Genomic DNA, 19,490 nt, shown 5'->3' with positions numbered 1-19,490 from the left:
GAGGGTGGGTGGAGCGGGGTCATCATTTGCTGTTCTGCCTCAGGCAGCAAAATGTCTTGGACTGGCTCTGGAAATTAAAGCAGGAAAGGGAGTTGGAGTATGGTATTCAGATGAGATTAAGCCCAGGAAGTGTTCATGCTGATTTTAGTAACTGTATATTAACTACATTTATATTTTGACTTTTCCCCAAGAAACTCAGGGTGGTATACATGCCCCCCCCCAATGCTTTTTATCATGGCTAGATCTAAATTGGACCTTCCTTGCAGTTTATTTATTTATTTATTACATTTCTGCCCCACCTTTCTTCCATCATGGAACTCAAGGCAGCTACATCTGGTTCCCAGGTGGTCTCTCCTCCAAGCACTGACCAGACCCAGACCTGCTTAGTGTCAGGATTGATTCTGAGCGCAGGGAGATAGTTAGCAGCTCAGATTCAGAAGAGGAACAGCCAGAACCGGGGGATGCATTTTCCCAAGCCAGTTCAGATATGGGTAGGCATGCTTCTCAGGTTGCTAACGACCAGATGGCTGGTCCTGAAGCCCCCCTTTGCCCCCCTCTTTGAGAAGCTGGGAGGAGGACGAGGAGGAGAGTGGGGGGCTGTGACCTAAGAGATGCTAGACTGAGGTGCAGAGCTAAGAGGGAAATGTCAGGGGCTGAGCTCAGACGGTTGACCTGGTTAGCGCTGCATGAGGGGCGACATAGGGAAGCATCCCTGGAAGGGTGGGACGTCCCTCCCTAAGTGAGTCTAGCCAGCAAGCCTCACTTCCAACTGCAGGCAATGTCGATGTTCCCATTTGAATCCCCTGGAGGCATTCCTTTGTGGCCTGAGAGTCTTCGAGGATTTGCATCTGTCATGAACCTGTTGATAATGAATTAAAGGCCTGAGACTGAAGCCTCTCTATTTGTGTGTGTGAGTGCATAAGCAAAGACAGGGCCCAAGGGAAACGTGACATTTAGCTTCAGCAAGGTGGCTGCCTCATGTGCCTTCAGACTGTGCCCTGGGTCTGTTGTGTGTATCTCTTCCCATCCATCCATCCATCCATCCATCCATCCATTCTATCCATTAATCCATTCTATCCATTCTTCTCATCTATCCATTCATCCATTCATCTATCTGTCTAATATTTCTGTATCTCCCCAAAACAGGTTCAAGAGGCTGCAAGTTTGAGCAGAGGGACCCATGGGGAGGGAGGTGGGCACTGCTGGAAGAAGAAAAAAGTTAAGCAGCTGTCCCATTTCCCATTGCTCCAGTCATTTGTGCTGAACATGTGAAGATCTGTGACCTAGCCAGGGATATACAATGCCTCATATCGAGATGAACACAGGACAACCCATGGCAGTGCTAACCCCTTGAGATGATCTCAGGGAAGTGGGACTCCAGTGTCAGGGTCCTCTGCTCTCTCCTGGGCTCCCACTTTTAGCTGCAATGTTCAAAAATGACTTATACCAGGAAAAAAACGCTTGTAAAAAATGTGTCTACTCAGCAAAAATACACACAAAACTTCAGAAATATCATAGAATCAGAATCATAGAATAGTAGGGTTGGAAGGGGCCTACAAGGCCATTGAGTCCAACCCCCTGCTCAGTGCAGGAATCCAAGTCAGAGCATCACCCCCCGCCCCGAAACACAGACACATTTTCATGCAAAAGATTTAAACAAAATTCTCTAAATTAAGATTGAACCAAATTGAACACTGGAGAAATGCTCAGTATTCAAGATGAACTGAACTTAAGATTGGAAAAATGATGGAGTGAGAGAAATGGAAATTGGAAGATTAATCCACCCCTAGCTGAGACATGGGTAAATGGGGTGAACTAGGTCCACAGTCATTTAAACTTATAAACAAGATCTGCAGAGGAAGCTATCTCATAAAAGTTCTGGCAGGCAATAAGCCAGCTAGTTATTTGGGTGAGCCTGGCCCTGGCAGGGGGACAGGTGGCCATTTTCCCCACCCCTTCCCTAAGCCATACCTGTTCAGGTGAGCAGGGGGCCTTCCTAAGTCTCTTAAGAACATCAGAACATAAGAAGAGCCCTGCTGGATCAGACCAAGGGTCCATCTAGTCCAGCATTCCGTTCACACAGTGGCCAACCAGATGTCGACCAGGAACCCACAAGCAGGGCATGAGTGCAACAGCACCCTCCTGCCCATGTTCCCCAGCAACTGGTGCACATAGGCTCACTGTCTCTGGCACTGGAGGGAGCACATAGCCATCAAGACTATGTATGTATGTATGTATTTGTTATATTTATTTATATTTCTTTATATCCTGCCTATTTCCCAATACTGGGCCTCAAGGCGGCCTTACAATGTTAACACTTCTACAAATAAAACCTATGAATAGAAATATAAATCTAGCTGTACAAAAGTTAAAAATATAATTAAATCATCAATATTAAAATTGTAAAAATATTAAAACATTAAAAGACAACCACCACAACAAAAATAATATCCATACGTCACAAGACTAGGATCCATTGGTAGCCTTCTCCTCCAGGAATTTGTCCAATCCCCTTTTAAAGCTATCCAAATTGGTGGCCCTCACTACACCCTGTGGTAGCGAGTTCCATAGCTTAACAGCATGCTGTGTGAAGAAGTCCTTCCTTTGACCTGTCCTGAATCTCCCACTGATCAGCTTCATGGGATGACCCCATTGAGTTCTAGTGTTATGAGAGAGGGAGAAAAATGTTTCCCTGTCCACATTCTCCACTGCATCAGTAATTTTGTACACCTCTATCATGTCTCCTCCTTTTTTTCCAAGCTAAACAATCCACTTGTCATGAGCTACTTCCTCTGGGTCACGACAATTCTAAGTTGGGGAAAGAGGTTAGCCCCCAGAGTGATCTGTATCCTGCACAGCCAGCCTCAGGAATCGCTATTTGCCCTAAAGGTGCCACAGGGCCGGGCCAGCCCAAGACATTTTACAGCCTGAAGCAAAGGGCAAGATGGCGCCCAGTCCACATACAGAAGCTGACTGGACTGGCAGCTGACTCTTACTTCAACAGTGGTAACAGGGCAGCATCCTCCACCACACTAGGGGCAGAGGCTAGTTTAGGAGCGCAGGAAGGTTATGAGGCACACTCAGCTCCATCCTCCAACAGAAGAGGCACAGAGTTTGTGAGGAACAGCCTGGAGGCTACCGGTGCTGCCCCCCCCAGCATTTGCCAACTAAGGTGGTTGCTTCACTCTGCCTAACGGTAGGGCCAGCCCTGCCACAGGGTGCTCACCACATATAGCCCCTTCCTTATAAATTCCCACACATCCTTGCATGCTCCCTGGCTGATTGTGGGAAACAGACCTAGCTGGGGTCCCCAATATGAAGAAAATGGGGATATAATGTGGAAGAGGAAATACATACAACCATGGATCTTCATTATAGCTGAACCAGAACCAGAATGGATCTTCCTTCCCTCCGCTGAGGGTACAGTTATTGTACTGTTGTACTATTGTACTATTATTGTATAGTTCTGACAGCATCTTCCCATGAAATCTAAAGCTGCCCTCTCTCTCTCGATCTCTCTGTATGTGTGTGCATGTGTGTGTGACCCCTCCCTCCCAAATCCCGCTACTTGATCCGAAAGGTTTTCTAATAAAATAGGGATGTAACTCTATCTGTAGTAAGTGCAGCAAATGTTCAATGGGTGACGTGTAATTAATAACAGAAATCTTTCTCTCTTATTAAATTGGGGGGACCCTCTAGCCTTTCACCTCCGTAAAAAGTATCTTTAGTTTTATGATGGCAACGGACAAAATTACTGTGTGAACCTATGTGTGTGTGCGTGCTTGTGTCTGTCTGCAAATGTTCTCATAACTTGGGCTGGGACTGGTTTTGTGGTAGTGGCTGGTTTTGTTTTTGTTTAAACTGCCCGTAGTATGGAAGATGTCCCCCAGATGAACTCAATCAGGATATGAAAGCGATCGTATCCATTCGAGTCAAGATCCTGTCTATATATTTTAGTGTAACTGCATCTATTTACATACAAACAGACCATGAGGGGAAGAGACGGAGAGTGTGAGCAGTTGTGCAAGAGAGAGAGAGAGAGAGAGAGGAAAAGATGTACTCAGTCTAATGAAATGCCAAGCATATCTTATATCTTTTATTTCTATATATTTAAATATTTATAAGCCACCAAGGGAGTGAACAAAACACAAGTATAAACAAATTTGTAAAGTATAATAATATATTATAATAAAACTGTAAAACACACCAATACATTCAACTATAATTCAGCCTATATATATATAGATATATATGTGTGTGTGTGTGTGTAATATATATACACACACATATATATACACATACACACACACACACATATATATATATGCACACAGAGAGAGAGAGAGAGAGAGAGAGAGAGAGAGAGAGAGATTGGTGTAAAGTGGCACAACAGCAAAGCAACAAGGAAGCTTTGGAACCACTGTGGATGCAGCCAGTCTTAAGATAAAATGTGAATAGATAGATGATAGACAGATGATAGACAGAGGAGAGAGAGATCTACACAGAGAGAGAGAGCAAAGCAAGATTAAAAAAATGGTAAACTATGCTACAGAAGACATGCTTTCCTACAACAATTAATCCTGTGTTAGAAGTAGTGATGGGTGAACCTACCCTTATGAATTATGTATTTCCTAGGAAAGTAACAGATTCAGCTGTGCTAACTTGGATGAAAGTTCTCCTTTCATCCAAGTTCTCATTTTGTGTATACAGGTTTTTGTGCATGCACAATATCAAAGTGCAGCTTGGGACCTGTAGTTTTGGGATCACTTAATGCATCATGACTCCATGAATCACCATGCTATGTATTCCTTCCTGACTGGTTGTTTCCACCTGGCCTTCCTAAGCAATGCAGGGAAAGGGTTAAACCAACCAACCCAGCACGTGCACAGAAATGATATAGTTCAGATGCAGACCGCACATGCTCCGGAGCTCGCAAGCTATTCCAAAAAAAATCCTGAATCTGTAAGACTCAGTGATCCAAGCTCGCTGCAAAGGTGAGCATTACGAACACACCACTTTCAACCAACAAGCCAACTCCTTATGAAATTTGGCAGCATTGCTAATTAGAAGCCATTCCAGCTGTGGATACTCTTCTCACTGGGTGGCATCCATGCTAACAATCAAGAATGCTGTAATTAAGGCCGTGAAAGAGGTTCCACTTTCTACTGTGTCGATTTGTGCATGCATGTGGCAAGGTGGTGGTGGTTCACGCATGTCTTGGAGTCCATGGTGCCCCTTCCAGCCTGGAAGAACTCTAAATCAGATCACATTCATTTTGGGGATGGGGGAATTTTGCACCAAGGAAGTCAAAATGTGAGCCCCCCCCCCCCCGAAAGCTTTGGCTATTTATTGGGCAATACAGAAATGTGATAGATAGATGGATGGATGGATGGATGGATGGATGGATGGATGGATGGATAGACAGAATCTGCAAGATGAATAAGTTATGCTAATTGCATCAACATGTATTTCCTTTATTCTGCATGTCTTACTCTTTCCTTTATTCTGCATGCCTTACTCTTTCCCCGAGAGCTGCAGGAAGGGACAAAGCTCTCTGGAGAACACCAGTGCCCTGTTTCATCCACTGCAGTTCAACTCAGCTCAGCTTCCATTTGACTTTTGTGATCACAGCAAACATTCAGTCCCCTCTTCATTCACCCCCCCTCCTCTTTCATGCAAGCTGAAATCTTCAGGATGCTGAACCACTGGGGCGGGGGGTGTCAAATGAGGGAGGGGGCCTTGAAGGTTAGGTATCGTCGAAGGCGAAACTGCAAGCAGTTCGTGCCAAGCCAGGCCACTAACATAATGGAATACCAGTTTTGGACCATATCTAAGAGAACATTGAGCAGGGCCGGCCCTACCATTAAGCAGGAGGAGGCAGTTGCCTCAGGCGGCGGATACAGGGAGGCAGCAGCAAGGTGTTCAAGGGGAGAACAGCCAGTGAGCCTTGCAGCCTACTCTGCACCTGCTAAGTCAGCCTGCTGCCTTCATGGAGAATGGTGTCCCATCATTAGTGTTGAAGACAGATGCATCGGTCAGTCCAGTCAGCTTTTGTATATGGAATGGGATGGGGCACCATCTTGTCCTTTGCCTCAGGCAGCAAAATATCTTGGGCTGGCCCTGGCATTGAAGATCCTGAGTGTTTCTACTACAGATTTAGTTTGTGTTCATTCTGCACTGGGGCGGCCTCAACACTGCCTGGGGACCGAGGGATTAGGATACTGAGGACTACAGGAATACAATGTCATTTCATTCTATTTATTACCTTTCTACACCTCCTCGTAGCTAGAGCTGTCTGGGTGGTTCACAAAGATGAAAATCTTTAAAAAATGCATTATCAAAACCATTTAATACAAATATATAAACAGACAACACACAGAGAGACACACATATATCTAAAACAATTTTAAACAATTAACAATAAGAACAATCCCAGACCTGATTAAAAACTCATGATACACCGCCGAATGCCTGAGAGAAGAAGATGGTCTTAACCTGGTACTGAAAAGATAACAGTGTTGGTGCCAGGTGGGCCTTGTCGGGAAGACCATTTCATAATTTGGGGGGCTACCACTGAGAAAGCCCTCTCCCTTGTTGCCACCTTCTGAGCCTCCCTTGGAAGAGTTACCTGGAGGAAAGCCTTAGATGATGAACATAGTGTATGAGCAGGTTCATGCCAGGAGAGGTGCTTCATCAGGTAGTTTGCTTCTGCTGCCTTGCTGCCCTCATCACCTGCTGCTCTCTGGGAGGTTACTTTTCTCCAAGGGCAGGGAGGCCCTGCACACCCATGGATCTGGCCCCAAGGTCCAACCCTACCTGGATTGCTGGACTTATGACAGGGAAGAGAACATGTTTGCAGCTGAAATGGGTCATACACTTCAAAATTGTGGGATCTGAGGGGGTGGAACTCATGAGATCACATCTCAACACCTGGTAGGTTGACCCTGACATTGTGGCTGGGTAATGCTCGCCCCCTGACAGATAAGATTAGTGTATCCTGCACCACTTTCACTCCTGTTGATCTCTTCTGTTAACCAATAAAGTTGTGGCTAGGGATGTACGGACTGTGTAAAATCTGTTCCATCTGTGGTTCACGGATTGTCAGGCACCTTTTGTTCTGACATCTGCCCGTTGACGGAATGGGATTTTTCCATTTCCAAATTGGCTCAAATTCACAATTGCATGCATGTGCATTTGCGCAACTTCACATGTTTGGAAATGTACCAGTCCCCAGACAATGCGCATTTTGACCGGGTTTCCCCCCCTCCTCTTTAATTTAGCATATTTTTCAACAGACAAAATTTGTGCAAAATTCAGGAAAGTTGGGAATTTGTTCCACCAGTCTGTGGAATCCACCTGACAGGGGGGAAAACTGGTCTGCTGTGGAATCTGTTGGTCAGATTCATAAAAATCTGAACTCATTTGGTTCCATTGCAGATTTCTCTGACATCCCTAATTGGGGCACCAGCTGAACCCATACCTTCATGTCTGCCTCTTGATTTCTTGGTATGGTTGCAAGTGAACAAAATGTTTTTCATTCATTTCAGCTGAAAAAAAAAATCACAACTGGAGAATACAGCCATCATAAGAAGCCCTCCTCTGAGGGATATTGGCAGCAAGGAAGAGGGACTTCTCATTGACCCCCCCCCATGGAATGATTTCCCAATGAGGCCTGCATTCTCATCTTTTCAGTGCCAGGTTAAGACCTTCTTCTACTCCCAGACATTTGACAGGATATGGTAAGTGTTTTCATGGGCCCTTGGACTTCCTGCTGATGGTTTAAAATAGTTATATTTTTGGAAATTGGTTTTATATTATGTTATTATATTGTATAGGTTGATTCTGTTTAAAGCAGCTTTTTAATCTCCCCCTCAAATTTGCATAAATAAATTCATAGACGAAACAGAAAGTTAGATGAAGAGCAATGCATAATTCACAAATATTACTATCATGAATATGTAACTTTTAAGGCTTTAAGAAAAGACGTAAATATATTACATTCTGTAAATTGTTATGCAAATTCTGTACTTCTGTAACTTGCAAATGTATTCATGTAATTTTCTGAGCAAGGGGGAAAAACCCCCCTCAAATTCATGGGTTTGTGAACAATGGACCTCAAAACTCCATCCAATCCACAGAACGCATGCAGAATGGATTAAATACAATCCAAACATCCCTATTTATAATACATCAATCCAGGCTCAGTACGAAGGTGAGTATTAAGGTGAGTTTTGACCAATGATCCAACTAACTGGGGCAACCAAGATGATCAGGGGACTGGAAACAAAGCCCTGTGAGGAGGCCTGAAAGAAGTGGGCATGTTTAGCCTGGAGAAGGGAAGACTGAAGGGAGATGTGATAGCGCCCTTCAAGTACTTGAAAGGTTGTCACAGAAAGGAAGGCCAGGATCTCTTCTCGATCATCCCAGAATGCAGGACATGGAATAATAGGCTCAAGTGGCAGGAAGCCAGATTCCGGCTGAACATCAGGAAAAACTTCCTGACTTTTAGAGCAATACGACAATGGAACCAATTACCTGGGGAGGTGGTGGGCTCTCCCAAACTGGAGGCATTCAAGACGAGGCTGGACAGCCATCTGTCGGGGATGCTTTGGCCTGGATTCCTGCATTGAGCAGGGGGTTGGACTTGATGTTCTTGTAGGCCCCTTCCAACCCTACTATTCTATGATTCTATAATTATGAAATTTGGCAGAATAACTACTATTGAGCATACTGTGTTCTGACTGGGCTGCTTCTTTAGTGTTGTGGGAGAGAAGGTTCCTCCGTAGCGCCCCCCCCCCCAGTTATTCCTACTTCTGCAAACCTTGGGGCTTTCCTAAGTATGCTGATACTGCCCTCTTGTTTCTCAGTGGCCCATTTTTGCTGCAACCTTGTTGGCGCTTACCACTTGTGCTTGCTATTGGGGGGAGCAATACCATTTTTTAGCAGCTGAAAGCATAAAGAAATGCAAGCCACCACAAGTAGTCATAATTGGAAACAATTATCAATTAAGCCAGGAGCATTGTAGCATCAGCAGTTTGCAATTTTAGCTTACAAGGAGGGACTGCTCACAATCCTCACCTCCCATTTTACTTACCCCAAAGAGACTCAATGTAAATCAAGTCTTTTCACAACTGTTTATGGTATTGCTCTGGATTCTTTGTAGCTAACATTTCATGTACAGCATTACAAGGAGGTGATTCCTTCAAACCTTTGGGTTAATGGAACCCATACCTGACCCCTAATCCAGGAGCTTTGAATTCTGTTATTTGTGTTGGCTGTGGAGGTGCTGTGGCAAAGCCTACACATCTAGGGTCAGGGAAGTTGCTTTTGATCATCGTCATCAGGGCTGTGAACCAGAGGTCATGAATTTTCCACCGATCTACTATATCTGTTTGACAGTGGCAAATGCAACTGATGTATACAGTGAGGCTTTTCCGTCTACTTGTTTTTCAATGAATTGCCTCATTGGCTTGCAATCAATTTCATTCATTCATTCATTCATTCATTCATTCCAGTATTATATCCCATCTTTCAGGGCAACATCTTCCCAAGGTGGCTTACATAGCATAAAATATTTAAAACATAAAGCAAGGTTGGGAAAAGTACAAGTATACTATAAAAATGTGATAGATAGATAGATAGATAGATAGATAGATAGATGATAGATAGATAGATAGATAGATGACATTATTAAAATTATAATTAAAAAAACCCTCAAGGGGAGCCCCCCTTCCCCCCCAACCCCCCCCCATGAACTGAGCATGCTCAGTGGGCACAGAATGCTGGTGGCAATTGTGGGAATGGAATGGAGTATCCGGGAAGAGGTCCCACTTGTATATGTATAATTTACCTACCTGGATTCTATTACTATTTTAGATGAGCATACAAAGGCAAAACTTTCCACACCTCCATTTAACAACAACAACAACATCCAGAGGTTTTGATTCTGAGTACATAATACAGAGACATCATAGAATATGGTTGTTACAGATTGTCACCCACCCATGTCAGGGAGAATTCCATTTCAATGTAGTGGAGATAAAGTGGGGATAAGGTATTTATTTGTTTTAAAGGAGGGGTACAGTCCCCACAGATGCAGGAAAATATCCAGGCATGTCAAGAGACACCCCTGGGAAATACCAAACATGTGACAACTGAATGCACAGTTGGGTCACTAGCCATTACGCACGCAGGAAGTTTCAAACATGGGTTTGTTCAAACATGGTGGTCAGTGTCAGGGTGGACACTGAGCCCATAGAATCCCAGAGTAGTTCTGATTCTGAGGAAGAGGAGTTGCTCCTGGGAGAGGAGCGCACTGCTCTTTCCCAGGGCCAACAGCTGACGGAGATTCCTCCCACCAGCATTCCTAGCTTAGATAGCAGTCCTGGGAGTGACAGAGCGTGGGAAGCAGACTTGATGGACGCGCGACACCGACGCAGAGAGCGGTGCCAAATGGAGGGCGCAGAAAGGAGGCATAGTGCCCGGTTGGCGCACAAACAACGGCTGCGCCCAGAGGATCCAAGAGAAAAGGGGAGGGACTCTCCCTAGTCCTTAAGTTCAGGGGTCTGCCAGTAATTCCCTTTCAAACGGGGACCAACTGTTCTAACGTAGGGCATAGGTACTCTGCTGCTCATATCTAGTTGCTAACAGTAGAGCTGTTAAGTTGTAAAAGAGGAATAAAGCTTTGAAAAAAATCCCTTTGTCTGTGTCTGGACTTGGCTACTGGATTAGACTGAGAGAGGCCTCCAAGGAGCCCTTGACAGCCAGATTGGTTCCCACTCTCTGTTTTATCTAAGTATTGCATACTGAAGAGACCTGGCTGTAGGTTGATTTAACCTTCCTCCAAACTGGCACCCTCCAAATGGGTTGGACCACAACTCCCATTATCCCCAGCCAGCATGGCCAATGGAATTGCTGGGGATGATGGGAGCTGTATGCCACGATATCTGGAGGGCGCCCGGTCGGGGGAAGCTGGTATCATTCTACCATAGACACGTCATGAAAGAGCTGCTACTTTTTTAAAGCCCCGAAGTCCCAGGAAAATAAGGGAAATTCCCAGACACAGACCAGGATCTGTTAAGTTCTTTTGGACAGGGTCAGTGGCTGGAATGCGCACCCAGGGGGATTTCTGAGTCCACCTTGCTCCCCAGTCCTTTCATTCTGTGTCACAAAAGTGTTCTGAAATGCCTATCAGTTTTAAAAGTGGGTTGTTGGGCAGCATGAACATAAGAAGAGCCCTGCAGGATCAGATGAAAGGCCCGTCTGTGGTGTCTTGTTATTCCAGAAATACAAATCCAAGCCTATTTGAGTGCATGGATCTAGCTGTGTGTTCTTGCTGATTTTGGAATCCGACCAATCAGTTTATCAAGGAATGAACGTGCAGTTTCTACTCATTCGTTTCAAGGGCTGTGGGCATTTTTTTTCTTCAATAAAGTCAAGATCTGGAGATATTTAGAGCTGAAAGAAATAATTTCAGAGATCCTAAACCAAATATTCCAGTTTCGGTGCTCAGATTTTGAATACACAATTTCAACTGCAGTAAAATAAAATAAAAATGTGCATATGGCATATGAAACATCAACTCAGAAGAAAAATGCACTAGACTTTGGTATCCTCTTCATGGTCTTTGCAGGCCTCGGGAGACCAGAGGGCTTTGTGATACCTGTGCCTGCCCAAACTTTAAAAATGTTCCTCATTCCCGCCTGTCCTACTTGCAGGATTTTCCAGCATATACCTTTATGATCTATATCTTTTCTTCAACCTTCTCCTAGCTTATACTGCCCAATAGCCAAAGCTCTTTGGATGGTTCACAACAATTCAAACCATAAAATGCAACACGATAAAATACAATATGAATGTTTAAAAGTTTGAAAATATCATACAAAATAAAATAAAATAAACCAAAATCAAACCTAGCAGCAGTGTGAAGTTTTCAAATGCAGGGACAAATTTAAAGCAACTGAAACTGAAAAACTAACATGCCTAGGAAAATAAGAAGTTCTCACCTGGCACCGAAAAAAGCACAACATAGACCCCTCTGGCCTCTCTGGGAAGCTCATTGCAAAACCAGGGTGCCACAACAGAAAAGTCCTTCTTCTTGGTAGCCTTAGCGACCCTTCCTTTGGCAGGGGCTCCCAGAAAATGACCACTAAAGTCAATCTTAAGGTCTGGGTAGGTATATATGGGTAGAGGCAATCCTTCAGGAAACCTGGTGCCAAGCCATTTAGGGCTTTGAATGTTAATACTAGCACTTCACCCCTTATCCCTTCATCCCTTCCCCGGCCCCTCTCTCTTTCTTCATGATGTCACCACTTACTGATGGAGACATGACTAAGACATAACAACACAAGAAGAGCCATGTTAGATCAGACCAAGGTCCATCTAGTCCAGCATTCTGTTCACACTGTGGCCAACCAGCTGCCCATGGGAAACCTACTGTAGGACATGAGTGCAACAGCACCCTCCTGCCCATGTTCCCCAACAACTGATGTACATAGGCACATTGCCTCCGAAACTGGAGGTAGCATATAGCCATCAGGACTACTAGACACAAGACAGGATTCTTGTTTCCACATGGAGGAAATAACCAGGAAGAAAGACAAATGCAACAACAATGCTCTTGTGATGTAAGCAATCATAAGTGAAGAATGAAAGAACATGATCAAACAAAGGCTTCTGAATAATGTAACCAGGCAGTCTCAGTCCTGCCAAAGAAAACAAAAGCATTAAGAATCTTCATTCAAAAAATAAAATAAATGCAGATTTGTGCAATTGGCATCTGTAATGTGTGCAAATCTCTACTTGCGCACATTATGGCTGAGACAAATGCAAAACAAAACAAAATGTAAGAAGTCCCTGGAATTCGGGGGAAACCTGTAGCTTGGCTAGCAAATGCAAGCTGAGTTGGGCATGCTATGGAAGTGTGGCGAGCCCCCAAAGGGCCAGATTTCCTGGTGACGGACACCCCTTAGCTCCAATGGGCGACCAAGGATAATTTTGTCCTGAAACCAGGCCTTGAAACTAGGGAAGTACGGATTGTATAAAATCCTTCTGTCTGTGTTTTGCAGATTGTCAGGCACCTCTCGTTCCAACATCTGCCCATCACCGGAACCATTTTTTTTTCTGTTTCCAACTTTGCACAAATGCAGATTTGAGCAAAACATACAGTTGTGCAAATCTGCATGTGTGGAAATGCACAAATTCCCCCCAAATGTGCATTTTCATGCTTTAGCCTATGGGGAAATGCACGTTTGTGATGAGGTTTTTATGTATTTTGCAAATTTTCAATGACGAAATTTGCGCAAAATTCAGGGAAGTTTGGAAAACCGGTCCTCACGTCCGCAGAATCCACCCAATGGGGAAGAGTTGGTTTGCTGCAGAATCCGTGGGTTAGACTCATAAAAATCCGAACTCTTTTGGTTCCATTGCAGTTTCTCCGACATCCCCACCCACAGCGGCACATGAATGAAGGAAACAGCTCTCGTCCACTGTCCACACCCCACACTGCAGGAACTGGTGTTGTGCTAAGAATCAGGGCAGGCAAACTGTTCTGTTATTTATGGTCTATTAGCTGGAGGGGAAATTGATGTCCTGTCGCTACTCTGAATGTACTACTGCTGCAAATGATCCTTTTTGCACACTTGAAAAATGATACAGGTCTGACAAAATAATCTGCTCAAATCTCTCTCTCTCTCTCTCTCTCACACACACACACACACCCGTCGCCTCACTCCTTCCTTTCTGTTCTTTCCTTCAGTCATTTCTTTTTTTAAAAAAAGAGGGGGGGAAGCTTTGACTATAGATCTCCAAATATTTTAATTGAAAAAATTTACTTCCCCCCCGTGTTCCCACAGATAAATAGCCTCCCCCACTTTGCTGCATACTGACAGGTCTGATCTCCTCCAGAGACTCCAGTGGGAAAAAACGCCATACCCTGAATGAACTTTCGAACTTTACCCTTCAACTCTGGGAGATTCGTTATTCTCAGCACTCCATCAACAAGTGGTGGTTGGCCATATGAAAAGTAGATGAACACACATAGACACACACATGACTCTGAGCCTCGTCATTGGAAATGGCAGGTTGTCCTGCTTCAGTGGGCCCAGCAAAATACAACGACCACAACAACAAAAAACAAACAAACAAACAACAACAACAAACAACAACAACAACAACGGACGTCAAACTGTACATGGGCATGGTCAGCCTACTCATGGTGGATGAGTTCCACCAGTAACAGCAACAGTCTGACATCTGCTTGGCTACTTGATTGAGTTACAGTAATAAATGCTCGTGAATTTCCGGAGTGTTTTGCTGCTCTGTTGCTAGCGTTTCCCTTAGAAATGGGAGTTGCGGTGTGTCTCTTCGTGTAGATTCTACAGCACAGGCTTCTAATTCTAATTTGCTAGCAAAAAACAAACACCTTCACCACCACCCTGATTAGTTCTCTCTCTCTCTCTCTCTTTCTCCACACACACACACACACACAGTGTGTATGTATGTTGTTGTTGTTTATCCGGTCAGTCGCTTCCGACTCTTTGTGACTTCATGGACCAGCCCACGCCTGAGCTTCCTGTTGGCCGTCGCCACCCCCAGCTCCCCCAAGGTCGAGTCCATACCTCCAGAATATCATCCATCCACCTTGCCCTTGGTCGGCCCCTCTTCCTTTATTTCTAATCCAAATGTTTTTTTTTCTGGCTGTTAGATTTAGAAGAACAAAAGCATCAAGTATTTCATATGGGATAGAATTATTAGAGCTGCGCGCAAGCGAACTCTCAAAATCCCCCACCCTAGCTGTGGGCAGAGAAATTGGGGGGGGAAGAACTTCACTGAATACCTCCAGGGGGAGGAGATATTCTCAAACACTTTCTCAGAGGGTTTTCACCATGGGCCGGGATTGTAGTACAGTTTCTTTTTTTCTTTTTCTTATGGGTTAGAATTATTAGAGCTGCGTGCAAGCGAACTCTGAAATTTCCCCATTCCAGTTGTGGGCAGAGAAATTGGGGGGAAGAACTTCACTGAATACCTCCAGTGGGAGGAGATATTCTCAAACACTTACTCAGAGGTTCACCATGGGCCGGGATTGTAGCACAGTTTATAGAATCATAGAATCATAGAATAGTAGGGCTGGAAGGGGCCTACAAGGCCATCGAGTCCAACCCCCTGCTCAGTGCAGGAATCCAGGTCAGAGCATCCCTGACAGATGGCTGTCCAGCCTCGTCTTGAACGCCTCCAGTGTGGGAGAGCCCACCACCTCTCTAGGGAATTGGTTCCAATGTCGTATTGCTCTAACAGTCAGGAAGTTTTTCCTGATGTTCAGCGGGAATCTGGCTTCCTGTCACTTGAGCCCATTATTCTGTGTCCTGCACTCTGAGATGATCAAGAAGAGATCCTGGCCTTCCTCTCTGTGAACTTTCAAGTACTTGAAGAGCGCTATCATATCTCCCCTCAGTCTTCTCTTCTCAAGGCTAAACATGCCCAGTTCTTTCAGCCTCTCTTCATAGGACTTTGTTTCCAGTCCCCTGATCATCTTTGTTGCCCTCCTTTGAACCCTCTCCAGTTGGTCTGCATCCTGCTTAAAGTGTGGTGTCCAGAACTGGACACAGTACTCCAGATGAGGCCTAACCAGTGCTGAGTAGAGGGGAACTAGTACTTCCCGGGATTTGGAAGCTATGCTTCTATTAATGCAGCCCAAAAGAGCATTTGCCTCATATTCAGCTTGTGATCGACAACAATTCCAAGATCCTTCTCACTTGTAGTGTTGTTGAGCCATGTGTCCCCCATCTTGTAACTGTGCATTTGGTTTCTTTTTCCTAGGTGCAGAACTTGGCATTTATCCCTATTAAATGTCATTCTGTTGTTTTCTGCCCAGCGCTCCAGTCTATCCAGATCACTTTGAATTTTGTTTTTGTCTTCCAGAGTATTAGCTATCCCGCCCAATTTTGTGTCATCTGCAAATTTGATCAGCATTCCCTGCACCTCCTCCTCCAAGTCATTAATAAAAATATAGAAGAACGCTGGGCCCAGGACTGAGCCCTCTCCCCAGTTTGAGAAGGCCCCATTGATAAGCACTGTTTGAGTCCGATTCTGTAGCCAACTGTGGATCCACCGGATCGTTGTTTCATCTAGCCCACTTTGAGCTAGTTTGCTCATCAGGATATCATGGGGCACTTTGTCAAAAGCTTTGCTGAAGTCAAGGTATATGGTGTCTACAGCATTCCCACGGTCCACAAGGGAGGTTACTTGATCAAAAAATGCGATCAGATTTGTCTGGCAGGACTTGTTTTTGACAAATCCATGTTCTTCTTTCAAAAGCTTCTTCTTTTCTTTTTCTTATGGGATAGAGTTATTAGAGCTGCACGCAAGCAGACTCTCCAAATTCTCCACTTTAGTTGTGGGCAGAGAAATTGCGGGGACAACTTCACTGAATATCTCCAGTGGGAGGAGATATTCTCAAACACTTTCTTACAGGGTTCACCATGGGCCGGGGTTGTAGCACAGCTTCTGCTTTCTTTTTCTTTTCTCCCCCGCCCCTTTTTGTGTGTGCTGCCATGGAAAGCAGCAGGAGCAGACATTGCATTGGCATCTTAGCCTCCATTTTGCATCCTTCACAATTCAGGCGTGTGTGTGTGTGTGGGGGGGGCTGTAGTGTCTAGCTTTAGGAAAGAGGCGGAGCTAGTGCTGTCTGAAAACTTATCCAATTTCCTGAAAGTTTTCTTTCCCCACGAAAGGAGCTTCAGCTATGGTGCTTCATCCTCAGGGTGTTTTTACAATCTATTTAGAATTTATTTTGGTAGTGTTTTTTGAGCTCACCTAAACACTAGGTGGTTGAGGGTACTGGGTGTGTTTTACCATTCCATGACACATCTTCCCATTGCTCTGCAGCATCCCTGGCTGCCTGCACTTCCTGATCTGAAAAAAGCCCTACGCCTACAGGGGGGAATTATCCTGGGCTTCAATTGAGATGTGGGAAGCCAAGGAGGCTACAAGCTACTTGAGAGACGAGTGTACAATGAAAAACAGGACCCTCGTGGATACTCCCCGGCCCCCTCATAAGTAAGGTAAGTACAAGAACCCCAAACTCAGCTCAGGAGAATTTCTGCAAAATGTGCTTCTCCTTTCCATACCTTTTCAGAAGCAATCTTTTCTATCAAGCTGAACGGCAATGCTCGGGGAGGGAGGGGGAATTCAGCACAGCACTAATTATAAAATGTGACTGCTGTAAGATGGATAGACAAGACTTAAGACTGAATTTCTTTAAAAGTGTTATTGTCCTACAAAGCCCTAAACAGCTTGGAACCAGGATATCTAGCAAACCGCCTTCTCTTATATAAACCCAGCCAGCCTTTCATATCTTCAGACGAGGCCTTGCTGGTTGTTCCACCACCAGCACAGCATCACCACATAATACCTCGATGATGGGTAAGGATGGTGCGGGCATCCAACTGGGTCCAGAAGTCCATGAGACTCCCCCCCACATTTGCCCCCCAGAATCCAGCTCTCCCCCCCCACCGAGCCATGTGAGAGGCTGGAACTTCCAGGACCCATCTGCTCACACCCAGCAGCTGCCCATCCTGCTTTCAAGCCACCATCTTTTATGCAGGTGGGCCTCTGTATTTCCATAGATTTACTGTTGAGCACAATAGCAGCAATACAGGGCCATTTCCACAACATTAGAGGCCTCTAATGTTGTGAAAATGGCCCTGTATGGCCATCACTGGTGCAACAGTAAATATGAAAATGTAAAGCCCCAATTTGCGTGAAAGATGGCGATGCGCGTGGAGGAGTGGGCAGCTGTGGCATGCTCCCAGATAGCTCTCCGAGCCCTCCAGAGGCTCACACAGCCTGGCTCGTGTGGGCGAGAAGCAGCGACGGCTGCTTGAGTGCCCGCCGAGCACAGACTCTGGTGAGTCCGTCCATCCTAATGGCAGGTCTTCTCATCTTCCTCCATGCAGTTCAGGAGGCAGATAATATGGCATGTTTCAAACACCTCCTGAAAATGCACTCGTTCACCCAGGCTTTCTCTGGCTTGTAATTAAGATACCCTGGAGAAGATGCTGATGCTAGGGAAAGTGGAAGGCAAAAGGAAGAGGGGCCGACGAGGGCAAGACGGATGGATGATATTCTGGAGGTGACGGACTCGACCTTGGGAGAGCTGGGGGTGGTGATGGCCGACAGGAAGCTCTGGCGTGGACTGGTCCATGAAGTCACGAAGAGTTGGAAGCGACTGAGCGAATAAACATCAACAATCATGGGTTGCTCCATCTTACTACTCCTTGCAATGTTTTGTATTGTTAATGTAATTAGAATTGTTGTTTTTTAATCGTGTACTTGGAATGTGGTTTTTAATATTTATATGTGAACCACTTAGGGATTTTTAAAAAAATATTAACCTGTATATAAATATTGCTAATAAAGAAATAAAAACAGTCAGATTGAACTTATTCACTGATAACGGGGAAACTTTGTGGGGGCAGGGGATGAAGAACCCGAGCTGGAGGAATAGCCAAATCAAAAGCCCTACTGGGCTTATGCTGGCAGAAGGTGGGGGACATTTTTCCCCATTTGTCCCCTAATTTTGTTAGCGCCCCCTTCCCAATTCTAATTTCCGTTAATTCCAATGGGAGGGGAAATAAGTATACTGTTTTAAGTATATGGAATATACTGTTAGTGTATGGAGGCTGTTTAGATGTGGTGCGTTATATAAATCTTGTACATAAAAATCAATCAATCAATCAATATACCAGCTCAAGGAATGGCATACGTCTGCCCTGTTCTGGGGGCATGCTGGTGATGGGGGTGAGGGTTGATATGAATTCCCCCCTAATCCATTCCTGCACCCGAGTGCTCCTTTTTTGCAGTTACCATCATCAGGGTACCAACAGCAGAGCAGAAAAGGAGGCAGAGGTTCCCATGGCTACAATACGGAGGCTTACAAGCAAAAATCTCATTCTCTGCCCTCCAGCCTCCCATTCTACTTTGCTAGAAACTCTAGGCTGCCCTCCCAAGGACCACAGGATTGCAACCTACGTGGGATTACAGCCTATGAAGGTTTGAGGCCTACAGAGGCAAAGGGGGGGGGGGAGTTCAGGCTTAGAGGCCTGGAGTTTTCTGTTGGGAGGGGATAACCCTGAGGAATAGTTTCATTTCTCTGGTTGGATGTCAGTTTCATTTCTCCACCTAAATTTCATTTCTTCAGGTTTGAAGCTGTACTTTCAGTATAAAGAGAGCGAGAGAGCCAGTAAGATAAAGACCAGGCTGCAGCCAGAGCAAGAGAGAGACAGTCAGAGCCTGAAGTGAGAGCAGAGCCTGAAGAGTGAGATGGAAGAAGCAGCCTAGAAAAGTCTAAGGACAGCTAGGGTAAAGGAACAGCTGCTGAAAATGTGCATTTCCCCCATAGGCTAAAGCATGAAAATGTGCCTTTGGGGGGATTTGTGCATTTTGTGGGGGGATTCATGCATTTCCGCAAGTGTGAATTTGTGCAAATTCAG

The 19,490-nt window shown here is 45.0% G+C and overlaps 1 long non-coding RNA gene across 1 annotated transcript in view; it reads left to right on the top strand.

Moving 5' to 3' along the window:
• LOC146336178 (uncharacterized) overlaps positions 1 to 18,442 on the top strand; it is a 148,355-nt gene extending 129,913 nt beyond the window's left edge. Inside the window, exons 2-4 of the long non-coding RNA XR_014785809.1 lie at positions 7,548 to 7,739; positions 16,885 to 17,060; positions 18,040 to 18,442. This is a non-coding gene — a long non-coding RNA (uncharacterized LOC146336178). The remainder of the gene's footprint in view (positions 1 to 7,547; positions 7,740 to 16,884; positions 17,061 to 18,039) is intronic.
• The last annotated feature ends 1,048 nt before the right edge of the window (positions 18,443 to 19,490 follow it).

Source organism: Heloderma suspectum, chromosome 13, assembly GCF_057233095.1.
Source record: "Heloderma suspectum isolate Gila_16-S chromosome 13, 16-S_ref, whole genome shotgun sequence".
NCBI lineage: Eukaryota > Metazoa > Chordata > Lepidosauria > Squamata > Helodermatidae > Heloderma > Heloderma suspectum.
This window is presented reverse-complemented; position numbering and strand designations above follow the sequence as displayed.